We start from the raw sequence: 16,021 nt of genomic DNA on the forward strand, positions 1-16,021 counted from the left end.
AGGCTAGAGCTGGATGAGGTTCCCACCCTGGATGAGACATATAAGGCAATCGAACAACTGAAAAATGGCAAAGCAGCAGGTATGGATGGAATCCCCCCCAGAAGTCTGGAAGGCTGGCGGCAAAACTCTGCATGCCAAACTGCATGAGTTTTTCAAGCTTTGTTGGGACCAAGGTAAACTGCCTCAGGATCTTCGTGATGCCACCATCATCACCCTGTACAAAAACAAAGGGATGTAACCTCTATTGTGTATGTAAAGGACATGACACCCTGCTCTCACTGGCTGGCATGTGACCCCTCCCCTTTCTCCCCCATAAAGGCTGTCATGCCACAAGCCTGCCTCCAGTTCGAGTCCGGGTCAACAGCACAAGGGATACTGTCCATCTCTTGCTAATAAAAACCTTCAGTCCCAATAACTTCATTCTTTGTGTAATTGATCATGCATCAGATGGGCTTAACACATTTGGTTTAAAACTCAATTTTATTTGAGTGTTTGAAACATGAGTTATGTGTTTTTCTAGCTACAATTAATGTGCGGTAAGGGAACTGCTCCACCCAAGACTTCAAGAAATTATAGAGGGTTGTGAACAACCACCCCCCCCCCCCCACCCGCACCCACACCAGCCCGCCTCCATCAACTACATCTATACTTCCTGCTGCCTTGTAAAAGACCGTAAGATATAGGAGCAGAAGTAGACCATTGGGCCTATTGAGCCCGTTCCACCCTTCATTCAATAGCTGATCCATTCAGCCATCAACCTCACTCTGCATACTCTGACTATAAGGATATCTATAAATTTCTGCCTTAAATACATATAAAGACTTGGCCCCCACAGCTGTCAATGGTAGCAAATTCCAGAGGTTCACCACTCTCTGGCTAAAGAAATTTCTCTGGATTTTAAATTCTTCTATTTTACACCATTCCATTATGAAAATATGCCCTCTTGTCTTAGTCTCCCCTACCATTGGAAACACTTTGCCACATCTACTCTGTCTAGACCTTTCAACATTCAAAATACTTCTGTAAGGACCTCCCTCATTCTTCTGAACTCTGAGGAATGCAATCTAATGCCATCAAATGTTCCTTTTGTGCTTATCCCTTCCTTAATGGAATAATTCTTGTGACCTTCTCTGAACAACTCTAGCATTATCCTTCCTTAATGACCCTGTATTCCAAATGAGGCCTCTAGATAAGAATGCCAATATTGCATTCACCTTCTTCACCACGAATTCAATCTGAAGGTTAACCTTTAGGGTATCATATACAAACATTCCCAAGTGTTTTTGCTCCTCTGAATTTTGAATGTTTTCCTCATCCAAATAATAGTCGGTCCTTTTATTCTTTCGACCAAAGTCCACGACCATACACTTTCCAAGATTGTATTTCATTTGCCACTTCTTGTTCTCCTAATCTATCACTCTGTTGCCTCTCCATTTCCTCTTCACTCCCTGCCCCTCCACCTGTCTTTGTATCATTTGCCATAAAGCCATTTATTCTGCAACCCAAATCATTAACATACAACTTAAAAAGAAGTGCCCCAACACCAACCGCTACAGAACACCACTGGTAACCAGTAGCCAACCAAAATATGATCCTTTTATTCCAACTCTGTTACCCACCGATCAGCTAATGCTCTATCCATTCTAGTATCTTTCCTGTAATTTCATGGGCTCTCATCTTATTAAGCTACCACATGTGCAGCACCTTGTCAAAGTCCAAATATGCAACATCCACCACATCTCCTTTGTCCAGCCTGCTTGTGGTTTCTTCAAAAATGTGCAGTCGGTTGCTATGCTAGATTTTTCCTCAAGGAAACCATGCTGACTTTGGGCTCTTTTGTCATGCACCTCATCCTTGACAATTAATTCCAAAAATTTCCCAACCACTGATGTTAGGCCTTCTTCTGCCTCTCTCCCTTTTTGAATAGTAGAGTGATCTTTGCAATTTTCCAGTCCTCTGGAGCCATGCTAGAATCTATTGATTCTCAGAGGATCAATACCATTATCACCACAATCTCGACTTCTTTCAGAACTTGAGGGTGCATCCCATAGGCTCTGTTGTCCCTTTGATTTTACTAGTATGCAAACACCTTTTATTTTAATTGTTTCCTCTCAAACTGCAGGACGAATTCTACCATATTATGATCACTGCCTTCTCAGGGTTTCTTTACCTTCAACTCCCTTGTTCATTGCTGACCTACCTGGAGAATGACATCTCATATGCCAGGCTGCTGTTTATTGACCAGCTCAGCATTTAATATGATCATTCCCCAGAGGCTGGTGGAGAAGCTGTCCTCACTGGGTCTCAACACCCCTCTCTGTAACTGGATTCTCGACTTCCTAACAGAAAGACCACAGTCTGTCCAGGCCGGTAGGAGAAGGTCGAGCACTGAAACACCGAGTACTGGTGCACCTCAGGGATGTGTACTCAGCCTGCTACTGCTCACATGACTGCATCACCTGATCCAGCTCCAACAGTATCATCAAGTTTGCACAACAGTATTTGGCCTCATCAGCAATGACGATGAGTCTCACGACAGAGAAGAGGTAGAAAATCTTGTGAAATTGTGCTAGAGTGGCAACCTGAGTCTCAATGTGGACAAGGTGAACAAGATGATCATGGACTTCAGGAGGACCAGAAACAACCACCCTCCATTGAACATCAATAACTCTTTAGTGGAGAGCACTAAGTTCCTTGTCGTTCACTTAACTAATGACCAATCATGGCCTCTCCTCTCTTATCAGGAAGGAGCAACAGTGACTGCATTTCATGAGAAGACTGAAGCGAGCAAGGCTAGTGGCCACTATTATGTCATTCTTCTATAGGAGCTCTATTCAGAGTGTCCTGGCCAGCTGAAACAACGTGTGGTATGGTTGCTGCAGATAAATGGATCTGAGGTAATTCCACAGGACCATAAGTGCAGCAGAGAGGATCACTGGAGTCTCCCTCCCCCCTAATCGATGTGATCTACTGCCCCAATCGATGTGATCTACTGGGATTGTTGACTGAAGAGGGGGCACAAAATCATTGAGAACCCCTTCCACCCTGCACACAGCATCTTTTAGCTGCTCAGATCAGGGAAGAGATACAGAAGTATGAGAGCCAGCACCACCAGGCTGAGGAACAGCTTCTTCCCACGTCGGGCACTGAAATTGCTGAATGACCAAAGGAACTACGGTACTCACACTAACCACCCAAGACTCACATGTACAAAATAATATTTATTCATTTGTATAGATGAATACATGTCCTACATATGTATTGTTTGTCTGTATGTGTGTGATGTCTGTTTGTATGTCTGCGTGTGTTGCACCTGGAACTGGAGAATGCTGTTTCATCAGGTTATACTTGTACAATCAGATGACAATAAACTTGACTTGACTTGCTCAATATCCAGTCTTGAATTGCCAATTTCCTGGATGGCTCAGCTATAAGGTGTTCGAGAAGTCATCCTGAAGGCATTCAATAAATTAATTCCATTGGGATCCAGTACCAATCTGGTTTTCCCAATCAACCTGCATTTTGAAATCCCCCATGACTATTATTTTTTTAAAAACTTTCTTTATTTGTTCAAAAAACAAATAATATATAACATATACAGTAATTAAACATGAACATGAACATTTTTTAAATATATATTAAAAAAAATCCCCCCCTTCAGCCAACTCTCCTGAGAGCCATAAAAAAAGAAAGGATATAAAAAAAAGTTAAATATACATATTAAAATCTAATTAATATAAATTGAAATGTAAATATTCCGAGTATAACAGCCACTTATTAATAAAAAATTATAATTATCATGTGAAACATACATAATTTTTTCCATTATTAAACAATATTTCATCTCATTATGCCACCTATTTGTATCTTAAATTAACTTGGAAATTTGAATTAGGGGGATTACATTTACCACATTTTCAAAATTATTATGAGACAGCCCAACTTAAATTTATTAGTTCCCCATGACTATTATAACACTGTCCTTTTGTATGTCTTCTCTATCACTCTCTGGAGTTTGCATGCCACATTCTGGTTATTGATTGGTGGCCAATATTCAACACCCATTCAGATCTTTTTACCCTTACAGGTTCTTAATTCTACCCATTGGGATTCTATATCTTCTTATCGAATGTCTCCTTTCTCCAAAGATTGTATTCCATTTTTAACCAGCAGAACCACCCCATCCCCTCTACCTACCTTCCTTTCCTTTCCTTCCAATACACTGTGTATCCACGGATATTTGTTTCCCAACTGCGATCTTCTTTCAGCCATGACTCAGTGTTGGCCGCAATTCATACCTGCTAACTTTCAGCTGTCTACTAGATGATCATACTGCAGGCATTTAAATACAAGACCTGCAGTGCTGTATTCATCAACCGTCTCAATATTGTTTCCAGAGTACCCCAAGTTAAATCCTTAATCTTATACTTGCAGTTCATCCAATCAACTGCCTGTCCTTCCTCACAATCTTGTTAAACAATGTATCTACGTGTATCTTCTGCCCTACTCACTGCCCTCTCATTCTGGTTCCCATCCTCCTGGCAAATTAATTTAAACCCTCCTTAACAGTTCTAGCAAACCTGCCCACCAAGATGTTAGTCCCACTCCTGCTGAGGAGCAACCCTTCCTTTTCGTACAGGCCATATCTTCCCTAGAAGAGATCTCAATGATCCACAGATCAGAACCCTGCACCAAATCTTCAGTACATTTATCAGCCCCTTCCTATTCCTGTCTTCACTGGGAATGTGGCTCATGCCAGCCTTGAGGACCTTTTTGTTAGTTTCCTTCCTAACTCCCTATTCAGGACCTCATTCCTTTTCTTATCTATGTCATTGGTACCAATATGGACCACAACATCTAGATACTCACTCTCCCACGAGAAAACTATGCACTCAATCTGAGATGCGTCTGAGAGGCAACAAACCAACTGAGAGTCTTGATCTTGTTAATGGATTCTATTGAATCCCCAATCACAATGGTTCTCCTCTGACTGTGCCAGAGACCTGATCACTAAAATCTATCCCTAGTGGATCGTCCCCCTCAATAGAATACAAAACAATGTTTTTTTTTTTGAAAATTGTATTTAAAGATTTTACAAAACATAAAACATAAAAAAATAACAACAATAAAAAAACAAACCCCTTACCACCCTCCCCCCCCCAATTCCCACCTTAACTATCCCATCCCACCCACCTCACTTCAGACCTAAGAAAAAAATTTCCGGGTATTTAAGGGTAACTATTTGGTGTGCCAAACCTTTACATATCATTTACTTAACATCCATACCCATATATTCTAAATATAAACTCCACACCTTAACAAAAAAAGAATAATTATTTTGCAAATTATGTTATTTTTTTTGAAATACGAACACGATTGCAATTCACTATGCCATTTTTGTATATTCAATTCCACATAATTTTTCCACATAATAGCTATGCATTTTCTTGCTACAGCTATCCCTAATCGTATAAATACTAGTTGTGGTTTATCCATCCACAACCCTGTCATTAATGTATTCATATAACCCAATAAACACATCATTGGATCCAGTTGTAGATCCATTTTAAATAAATCTTTCAAAAACTTTATAACTTTTCCCCAAACAGGTTTAACTTTTCAATGTGCTTATTTTTGAGGGGAACAGCTACAGGGATGTTCTGCATTGACTGTCTATTCCTCTTTCCTCTCCTAACAATCATCCAGTTAGTTACCTGTCTCTTGCCTCTTTGATGTAATCTATAGTTTCTATCACCCACTCTGCCTCCTGAATGATCTGTATTTCGTCCAGTTCCAGTTTCCCCCAGAAGTCTTCTACTTATTTCACAATATTTACTTAATGTTATATATGTACTGCATATGTATCGTTTGTATGTATCCTGGTGTCTGTTTTTGCACCAAGGATCAGAGAATGCTGTTTCATCAAGTTCTTCAATCTGAGGCGCCTGCAAGCTCACACCAAGACACAAGAGAAACTTGTCCGTGAACTACTCTTTGCAGACGATGCCGCTTTAGTTGCCCATTCAGAGCCAGCTCTTCAGCGCTTGACGTCCTGCTTTGCGGAAACTGCCAAAATGTTTGGCCTGGAAGTCAGCCTGAAGAAAACGGAGGTCCTCCACCAGCCAGCTCCCCACCATGACTACCAGCCCCCCCACATCTCCATCGGGCACACAAAACTCAAAACGGTCAACCAGTTTACCTATCTCGGCTGCACCATTTCATCAGATGCAAGGATCGACAACGAGATAGACAACAGACTCGCCAAGGCAAATAGCGCCTTTGGAAGACTACACAAAAGAGTCTGGAAAAACAACCAACTGAAAAACCTCACAAAGATAAGCGTATACAGAGCCGTTGTCATACCCACACTCCTGTTCGGCTCCGAATCATGGGTCCTCTACCGGCATCACCTACGGCTCCTAGAACGCTTCCACCAGCGTTGTCTCTGCTCCATCCTCAACATTCATTGGAGCGCCTTCATCCGTAACATCGAAGTACTCGAGATGGCAGAGGCCGACAGCATCAAGTCCACGCTGTTGAATATCCAACTGTGCTGGATAGGTCACGTCTCCAGAATGGAGGACCATCGCCTTCCCAAGATCGTGTTATATGGCGAGCTCTCCACTGGCCATCGTGTCAGAGGTGCACCAAAGAAGAGGTACAAGGACTGCCTAAAGAAATCTCTTGGTGCTTGCCACATTGACCACCGCCAGTGGGCTGATATCGCCTCAAATCGTACATCTTGGTGCCTCACAGTTCAGCGGGCAGCAACCTCCTTTGAAGAAGACCGCAGAGCCCACCTCACTGACAAAAGACAAAGGAGGAAAAACCCAACACCCAACCCCAACCAACCAATTTTCCCCTGCAACTGCTGCAACCGTGTCTGCCTGACCCGCATCGGACTTGTCAGCCACAAACGAGCCTGCAGCTGACGTGGACATTTACCCCCTCCATAAATCTTCGTCCGCGAAGCCAAGCCAAAGAAGAAGAAAGAAAGAAGACTTGTACAAGCAAATGAGAAATACAATTGAAGTTGAACTTGAACAAGTTTGTTAGGAGCTGCAACTGGATGTATTTCTTCCAGCTGTAGTCATCAAGGGCACTTGTGCTGTCCCAGATTTCCATCATGCTGCTGCCCTAGTTGCCACCTCCACTACATCCACTACTCTGGATAATTATGAAGAGGCCTTACTTGACCTTAATCGTAGCCCATACTCAGTCTCTGCTCACCAAAGCCTCTAACTCACCACACTACTCCCTCACTGGGCCACTCACACATTGGCCATTCCAACAATGATCACTCCACTTGTGCCTGCTTTACTTTTATATGTTCCTGCTAATGAATTGTGATTTGATTGGTCTGCTAAAGTGCCGAGGCCTGCGAATGTTCCTTTTTAAACTCTTCTCTGCGTGTATCTCTCTCTCTCCTTGCCAATCGATTGGTCCATTAAAGCCAAAAGTAGCCAACATACGAAAAGACTAATCCCACCCCAGCCATATCTTCTTCACGCTCCCCCACCTCCTATTGAGAAGATTCATGAGTGAGATTACACACTATCAGATTCATGGAAGGTATCTTTCTTGACTCTACCAATCTCCTGAAACCATCTCACATGAGTAAAGTTAGAGTAAAACACAAAAGGCAAAAGACACTGTGATTTGAAGTAAAAACTAATGCTGGAGAAACTCAGCAGGTCAGACTTTAGATAGCAAAGGTAAAGATGTATAACCAATGATGAGGCCTTCATCAAGTTATGAGCAAAATGTGGGCAGGCGCTTGAAAAAAATGGTGGGGGAGGGGCAGGGGGAGGAGCACAGGCCCACAGGCAGGAGATCATAGGTGGATAAGGGAGGGAGAGCACGACAGTAAACAGGGAGGGGGGGTTGGCTTTGTGAATGGAGAGGGAAGGGGGTGAAGAGCTGGAGGTAAGAAGGCGGAGGATTGGGGAAGAGAGGGAGAACTGGGAGTGGGTTAGTAGAATCAGGAGAACTCGATGTTTATGTCATCTGGTTGGAGAGGGATCTCCCAGTGGCAAACCATTTAAATTATGCTGTTCACTCCCACACTGACAAGTCTGTCCATGGCCTCATGTATTGTCAAACCAAGACCACCTGTAAATTGGAGGTGCCATACCTAATATTTTGCTTGAGCACTCTCCAACCAGATTGAAGAGAAGGTAAGGGAGGATGGATAGGGACAAAGGTAAAACCCTGATAGAATGAGGTCAGGATTGTAGAGGTTATCCAGTCCATGGATGGGGTAAGTTAGCAAGATGGTAAATAAAGAAAGGCTACGAAGTAATTGTTATTAGAGTGAAAATACAAACAAAACAAGGCAAACTGTCCAACTAGTCATGCCTTGCTGATGGAGTGAGAGAAAGTAACCAGCATCAGAGATGTGTGACTTGCAGCAGAAATAGCCAGTTCTCAAACAGAGAGAGAACATGAGCTTTAGAATCTAATATTGAGTCTGCAGGTCTGCAACACACTTACGTGGATGATAAAGTGTTCTTCCTCAACCTAACATTAGGCAACTCACTTCTGGAATGAGATTGGATGGACTTCCCTACTGTGAGGTGGAATGGATGAGAATGACCAAGTAGTTTCTTCTGGGTGGTAACATTTCTGTGATTTCATGATTCTAAAAAATCGTATCAATTAGATTGTGATTGAACTAACCATAATTAACCACCAGGATGTGAGCTTTAATGTGTGGGTACACCTACCAGAAGAAACATCTTGGCGATATTAAAAAACTTCCATCTTTTCCTGATGTAAATGACCGTTCTTCACAAGTCAACCTGAACAATGAAGACTGCCAGGCTGCTCAATCACAAGGTAATTACTATGGAAGCTAATCCTATCTTGAGCTGATATTCATACACATGATTTTTCCATTTGGGCCCACTTTATTGTGATGAGCTGAGGGGAATCTTAGCAGACTTTTCAACTTGAATTGACTGCATTACATATGTCTGAAAGTAATGTAGGAACATCAGAGTTGCAAAGTGGATAATTCCACCATTCAGGAATTGCATGATTACAAAGAACTATGAATCATGGATTAATTCTGCAATCAGAGTCAGCCGTTTCCAACAGATCATGGAGCAGAAGTGAGCATAGCATGACAGCACTGAGGGGCCACATTGCCTGTTCCAGCGCCATTCATCATAGGAAGCTTGTCCTCATGATTCATTTCACAGCTCTGTGTGCAGACAGACCATGCTGGAGGCTCTGGGCACTAAATGCACACAGCCATGGGGGCAGGAGAGCTTTAGAAACCAAATGTCCAAAGGCATCCTCTTTTAACAATGAACTGTCTGAAATTATACACAATAAAAATCCCTGGTATCTCTCACCTCTGGGGGGGGGGGGGGTCGGTCCATGCCGGATAAGTGCATTTTCTGGTTGCTTGAGACTTACTCTTACAGTGCCGAACTAAACTAGGAATAAACAGTTTTTAAAAAAAACAGAAATACTAGACTGTACTTACAGTGAACAAACTTCACGCATGAATATATAAACCTTAAAGCATTTTATTTTCAGTCACATTCTTCGAAAACATTTAACCGTTGCTTCCGACCTAACTTCCACAGAGCCGCCTAAAAGATGAACAATAACATCATAGACCATTAACCCTCCTCCCCCTCAAGTTTACAGAAAAAGCCCCTGACCGGGCGAACAGGGAGATACTAAGAGAGTTGACCCCAACAGTGAGCGGTGTCAATCAGCTCTTCATTCCTGCGCAAGGCATGACCAAAGCCCTCTGCTGGCTGAATATTTGCTCCATCTTTAGCAAAAGCTTTTGTGTTACTTCAGAGAACATTTACTTTTACAATTTTAAATCATTTAAAAAATTCTTATTTATTTTAATTTAAAAAATTTATTTTCCTCATTTTTTTTGCCAGTTGCTTAAAGCAGCCGATTGCTTGAATTCCAGATACTAGGGGTTTTACTGTATACTATGGGTGCCATACTTGTGATAAAAAATAACCAACCTCAATTCAAGCTGATATCTTGAGTATCACATTGGGAGTGTGCTTACCTGATTGCAGCTCTTAAAATATCACTTAACAAAAGGATATTTTTTTAATTTAAAATTTTAACATTTAGACATACAGCACGGTAACAGGCCATTTCGCCCCACAAGTCCCTGCCGCCCAATTATCCCCCCCCCCCCCCCCCATCAACCTAAATCCCCGGTATGCTTTGAACAGTGGGAAGAAATTGAAGCCCCCAGAGAAAACCCACGCAGACACGGAGAGAACCTACAAACTCCTTACAGACTGTGCAGGATTTGAACCCACATACAGTCCTAATAGCTGGTGCTATAAAAGACATTGTACCAACTGCTACACCAACCATACTCCCAAATCTTTTGCTTCGCAGAGAAATGCACCATTGGTGTTCTTCAGCTGCATATGTTCATTTGTGTTCATGTAGATGTGTGTCATAGGGTTGGAGAGTTGAGCAGCATAAATTCCAACCCTTCTGCAAATAAAAGCGAGGACCATATTTGTCCTTTATACTGTAAGTGGAAAATTGCTCACCAGAGGTAAAATGGTTTTAAATGTGAATTAGAGGCTCTTTTGTGCTGGGTTAAGTGGATTATTACTTTAAAAATGACATCTAATTAATGCATTGTTGACATTGGTAATTGATTTGCTTTGCATCAAAAAGTAAATATTGTGACCATCTTAATTTTAGATGTATCAGAAATTTAGAGGAGGGCTAGAAAAAATCTCCTACAGATGTTAGTGTTAATATAGATTATCAACATGACAGCAAATGCACCATGCAGAAGTGTTTTTGCATAATACACTAAGATGTACTAATTGGAATAAATTTGGATCTTCCTGTAAATAGGGAACATAATAGCATTTTCCTTGTGGGCATTTTACTGGTAGTAAGAGGGGATGTTTATTTATGCACATAACAGTTATACCTTGGGTGAGACAATATGTCAGCAAATTATAGGAACATTTCTGCTGGCATATCAGTAGGTTTATGAACAAATTATTTTCACTGTGTCAGGAAAATATATTTTTAGAATTTGTACGTGACATCAATTAAGCCATTTTGGCTGAAATCGCTGTAAGGTATCTCAGTGCAATGCAAATTTAAATGGAATATTCTTAAAATATTAATTGTGAATATTGTGAAATAGGAATATGACAGGAAGCAAGGGAAGATATTGTTGCTTCATTGGCAAGGATCGTTGCATCCTTTCTGGCCACAAGAGAGGTTACGGAACGTTGGAGGATAGCAAATGTAATCTCCGTTTTGAAGACAATCCTAGGAATTAAAGACTAGTGGGTTTTGCGTCTGTGGTTTACAAACTATTGGAAAGGATTCTTAGGGACAGGATTTACAAGCATTCTCAGGGATAGCTGGCATTGTTTTGTAAGTAGTAGGATGAGCCTAATTGAGATTTTTGAGGAAGTGACAAAAGATATTGTTAAAGGTAGGGTTGTGGATATGGTCTATATAGATTTTAGTAAGGCATTTTACAAGGTCCCCCATGGTAGTAGACTCATTCTGAAAACCATGAGCCATGTGAGGCTGTTTGGATTCAGAATTGCCTGGTCGATAGCAAGCAGAGGGTGTAAATTGATGAAATGTATTCTTCCTGGAGGTCAGTGACTAGTCGCATTCTGCAGGGATCTGTATCAGTTCCATTACCTCACTGCTTGTTTTCCTTCCCATGACTCTGTTCCCATTTCCTGATTGAATACTGATGAAAAAAAAATTAAGATCTCCCACACCTCTTTTGGCTTCATACAAAGCCAACCACTCTGATCTTCAAGTGGACCAATTTTGTCCCTTACTATCCTTTTACTCTAAGGATAGCAAGGGATTTCTACAAGTATATTCTTAGGATTTTCCTTCACATTGTCTGCCAAAGCAACCTTGTGTCTTTTTTTTCCTTCCTGATTTCTGTCTTGAGGCTTTTTTTGCATTTTTTTATACTCCTCAAGTACCTCATTTGCTCCGCTGCCTATACCTGTTATACACCTCTCTCTTCTTCCCAACCAGATCCCAAAATCCCTCAAAAACCAAGATTCCCTACACTTGCGAGCCTTGCCTTTAATCCTGACAGGAACATACAAACTCTGTACTCTCAAAATTTCAACTTTGTAGATCCTCCACTTACCTTGCACATCCTTGCTGGAAAATAACTTATCCCAACCCACACATCCCAGATCCTTTCTCATTTCCTCAGAATTAACCTTTCTCCAAATTAGAATCTCAACATGAGGCCCAGACCCATCCTTCTCCATAATTCCTTCTTTGGCTTGGCTTCACGGACGAAGATTTATGGAGGGGGTAAATGTCCACGTCAGCTGCAGGCTCGTTTGTGGCTGACAAGTCCGATGCGGGACAGGCAGACACGGTTGCAGCGGTTGCAGGGGAAAATTGGTTGGTTGGGGTTGGGTGTTGGGTTTTTCCTCCTTTGTCTTTTGTCAGTGAGGTGGGCTCTGCGGTCTTCTTCAAAGAAGGTTGCTGCCCACCGAACTGTGAGGTGCCAAGATGCACGGTTTGAGGCGATATCAGCCCACTGGCGGTGGTCAATGTGGCAGGCACCAAGAGATTTCTTTAGGCAGTCCTTGTACCTCTTCTTTGGTGCACCTCTGTCACGGTGGCCAGTGGAGAGCTCGCCATATAACACGATCTTGGGAAGGCGATGGTCCTCCATTCTAGAGACGTGACTTACCCAGCGCAGTTGGATCTTCAGCAGCGTGGATTCGATGCTGTCGGCCTCTGCCATCTCGAGTACTTCGATGTTAGGGATGAAGTCGCTCCAATGAATGTTGAGGATGGAGCGGAGACAACGCTGGTGGAAGCGTTCTAGGAGCCATAGGTGATGCCGGTAGAGGACCCATGATTCGGAGCCGAACAGGAGTGTGGGTATGACAACGGCTCTGTATACGCTTATCTTTGTGAGGTTTTTCAGTTGGTTGTTTTTCCAGACTCTTTTGTGTAGACTACCTGGATGCATCCCCGATCCAAACACTGGCACCTCCTGGACTACGTCCTAGTGCGAGAAAGAGACAAACGAGATGTGCTCCACACCAGGGTCATGCCCAGCGTGGAATGCCACACTGACCACCGGCTGGTTCGCTGCAAGCTCAACCTTCACTTCAAGCCAAAGCCCAGGAACAGTAAAGCCCCCAGAAAGAGGTTCAATGTTGGAAACCTGCAGTCAGACGAAGTGAGAAGAAAACTTCTCCATAATTAACTTGAAACTAATGGCATTATGATCACTGAACTCAAAATTTTCCCCAACACGTACTTCTGTTATCTGTCCCCTCTCATTCCCTAAAAGGAGATCCAGCGTTACACTCACTCTAGATGGTACCTCTAATTATTGATTTAGAAAACTTTCTTGAACACATCTGACAAACTCCAAGCCATCTATCCCTTTAAGAGTATGGAAATATGTTGAAAATTAAAATCTCCTACTATCATAACCTTATGTTTCCTGCACCTGTCTGCTATCTCACGACAGATTTGCTCTTCCAATTCTCATTAACTATTTGGCAGTCTATAATACAATCCCAGGAGTGTGGTCTTACCTTTCCTGTTCCTCAGCTCCACCCATATAGCCTCTTGCAGCATGTGGGTTATCAGGGAAGCCAGCAGTATCCCTGATGACTTTATCCGCGAGAAGTGCATTCCCCTGCCTTGGCTGCCATTCCCACAGTTTCTGGCTAGAGGAATAAAATATATGATATCTAAAACCTGCCCTTACTTGTGTGTCCCTGCTGAATCATTAACAATTGTCTGCACCATGTTTTGCACTATGGTAATTGTGAATATATATCACTTATCTTTTGGATTCCTGATCTCTTTTTAATTACATTTAATATATACTATTGCAGTTTTTTTATTTCATGAATATTTGTTTGGACCTGGAAGGATATTGTGTGTAAATAAGATTAGCGTTGATTAGCTTTGACGCACAGCTCAGAAACAGACATGGAGTGTTAAAGTTCCTGTTTCTGAGCTGTACGATTCCAACACTTCATGAAATTACATTCCTCTTATCAAGAAACAAACCAGAAGTATTCACAGAAATTATGTTACGTGAATTAATATATTGGGGTGTAGCGAGGTCGCTATGGCTACAGCTAGGTTAGTGTTCTCGGTTTTAGCCCTAAGGCTGTAGCTCGAATCCACAGGAGAAGAAAGACACACACACACCAGTGGAGTGTATTCGACACTGAGTTTATTCAGTGGCAGCTCTGTATTTTATAGTCAGCTTGGCCACATCACCACCGGGATGTGGCTTGACCGGTCCAGGTGCCAATTGGTTACCTTGGATGCCCGGGCCCCGATTGGGCCTCCTGCAATCCACTGGCGATTATTGGCCAGTTTCACCGCTCTGCCGGCATTTCAGTCCGCACGATTCTTTGCCCGTCGCTGCATTCGATGGCCATTTCCTGTGTCAGCCTAAGGTACGGGCCATGGGACACTACAGGGGTTCTGTTTTCACAGGAAGTCCAACCACATTCATGTCAGAGAATGCCTAATTAATTAATTAACACCATCAGACGGATTATGTCCAGAAGAAAGGAAAATATTCTGAATAACTCAAAAGGAGTCATGAACATCACCAATACATGTTCCATTCTTTCATAGAGTCACAGAATAATACATACAGTAGCAGGCTGTTCGGCCATTTCATCCATGTTGACCATGTTGTCTATCTGACAAGTCACATCTAACCCTCTATGTACCTGTTTAAACATTTTTAAAATATTTAAATCACTACCTACCACGACAGCTTCCTCTGGCAGTTTGGCCAATATAGCCACCATGCTCTGAGCAAAAAATATGCCCTTCAAGTCCCTTTTAATTCCTTTATTATCCTTGTGCATGGAAACAGCAAACAATTTCAAAAATGTTAAGGGAATAACAAACAATCATGCACAATCTGGTGATATGGTAGTGACTGCTTTCAATAGGGACCTTCACTTCAAACACTGTTCTAATGACCTTTCCTGGGAGTGACAAGCATTCTAACTTAATTGATCGGTGATTAGACATTTCACACTTGAAATGGAGTTGCAAGAGAAACATCAAAATGGTTAGATACTTTCTCCCCAACTACCCCGTGCTCCACCAAAAGAAAGGTTCTGTTTGCCATATTGGAAGCATGTGCTTTGTCAGAGAAGATTCTATTGTCGTCTTCAATAATGGATCCTCCTCCCCCTACCCAGCAGAACTTCATAAGGATAGGACCTGCAATAATATACTTGTTTCCTGTGATGATAGCTTGGATTTTCATTTAAGCCCACACTTAATGTTTGCATAAGTGCACTGTAATCTTGCAGCAACACCCTCACGTGCACAAAAGATCATAAGGCAATGTCACAGTGCACAATTAGTATGGATGACCAGCATGGAGAGGGTGGGCTGACGGGTCTGAGCCTGCGCTGTATGACTCCCTGACTTGAATTAAACAAGCAAGTGTGAACAGCATTTCATGATTTGTTTTCAGCATTATGTCTTTTGCATGGTGAATAAAAATATGAAATAAAATCTCTTCCTTGCTACTCATTAATTTATTAATCCAATTTAATTGGTAGTTATTATTTCGTTGATAATGACTTTCAAAACAGGTTAATTTTCAATATAAAGTGTTAATATCTTTATAAATTCATGGGACATGCAGATCAAAGATAGCCCATTTTATTTATTTGTGCACTTTTTGAAGGAATCATGTGCCTTCTACCGACTGTTTCTACAAGATCTTATTAAATGTGAGCAGTTGATGATTAAAGTAGCAAATTAATCCTTTTGAGGAAAATCATTTAGAATCACTTTTACAACCTTAGAATTTTAGTAGCTAGGTGCTGTAAACCTCTGAATGACAATTATATGTTCATGATTTATTGAATTGCTCATGTGGAATAATACAAGAGGTGTAATTAACAGAAAAATTTTGCATCTGAAATAAGTAACTAGATTTTCTTAACAAGAGTGACAACAGCCCAGAAAGTGTATGTGAATTTAA

The 16,021-nt window shown here is 41.8% G+C and overlaps 1 long non-coding RNA gene across 2 annotated transcripts in view; it reads left to right on the forward strand.

Moving 5' to 3' along the window:
• Positions 1-16,021, forward strand: part of LOC138758779 (uncharacterized) — a 36,613-nt gene that overhangs the window by 2,831 nt on the left and 17,761 nt on the right. Inside the window, exon 3 of one of the 2 annotated variants that reach the window (XR_011354428.1) lies at positions 8,696-8,838. The exons of the other annotated variant lie outside the window; for it this stretch is intronic. This is a non-coding gene — a long non-coding RNA (uncharacterized lncRNA). The remainder of the gene's footprint in view (positions 1-8,695; positions 8,839-16,021) is intronic. 2 annotated transcript variants of the gene reach the window in all.

This window comes from Narcine bancroftii, chromosome 3 (genome assembly GCF_036971445.1).
Source record: "Narcine bancroftii isolate sNarBan1 chromosome 3, sNarBan1.hap1, whole genome shotgun sequence".
Lineage (NCBI taxonomy): Eukaryota > Metazoa > Chordata > Chondrichthyes > Torpediniformes > Narcinidae > Narcine > Narcine bancroftii.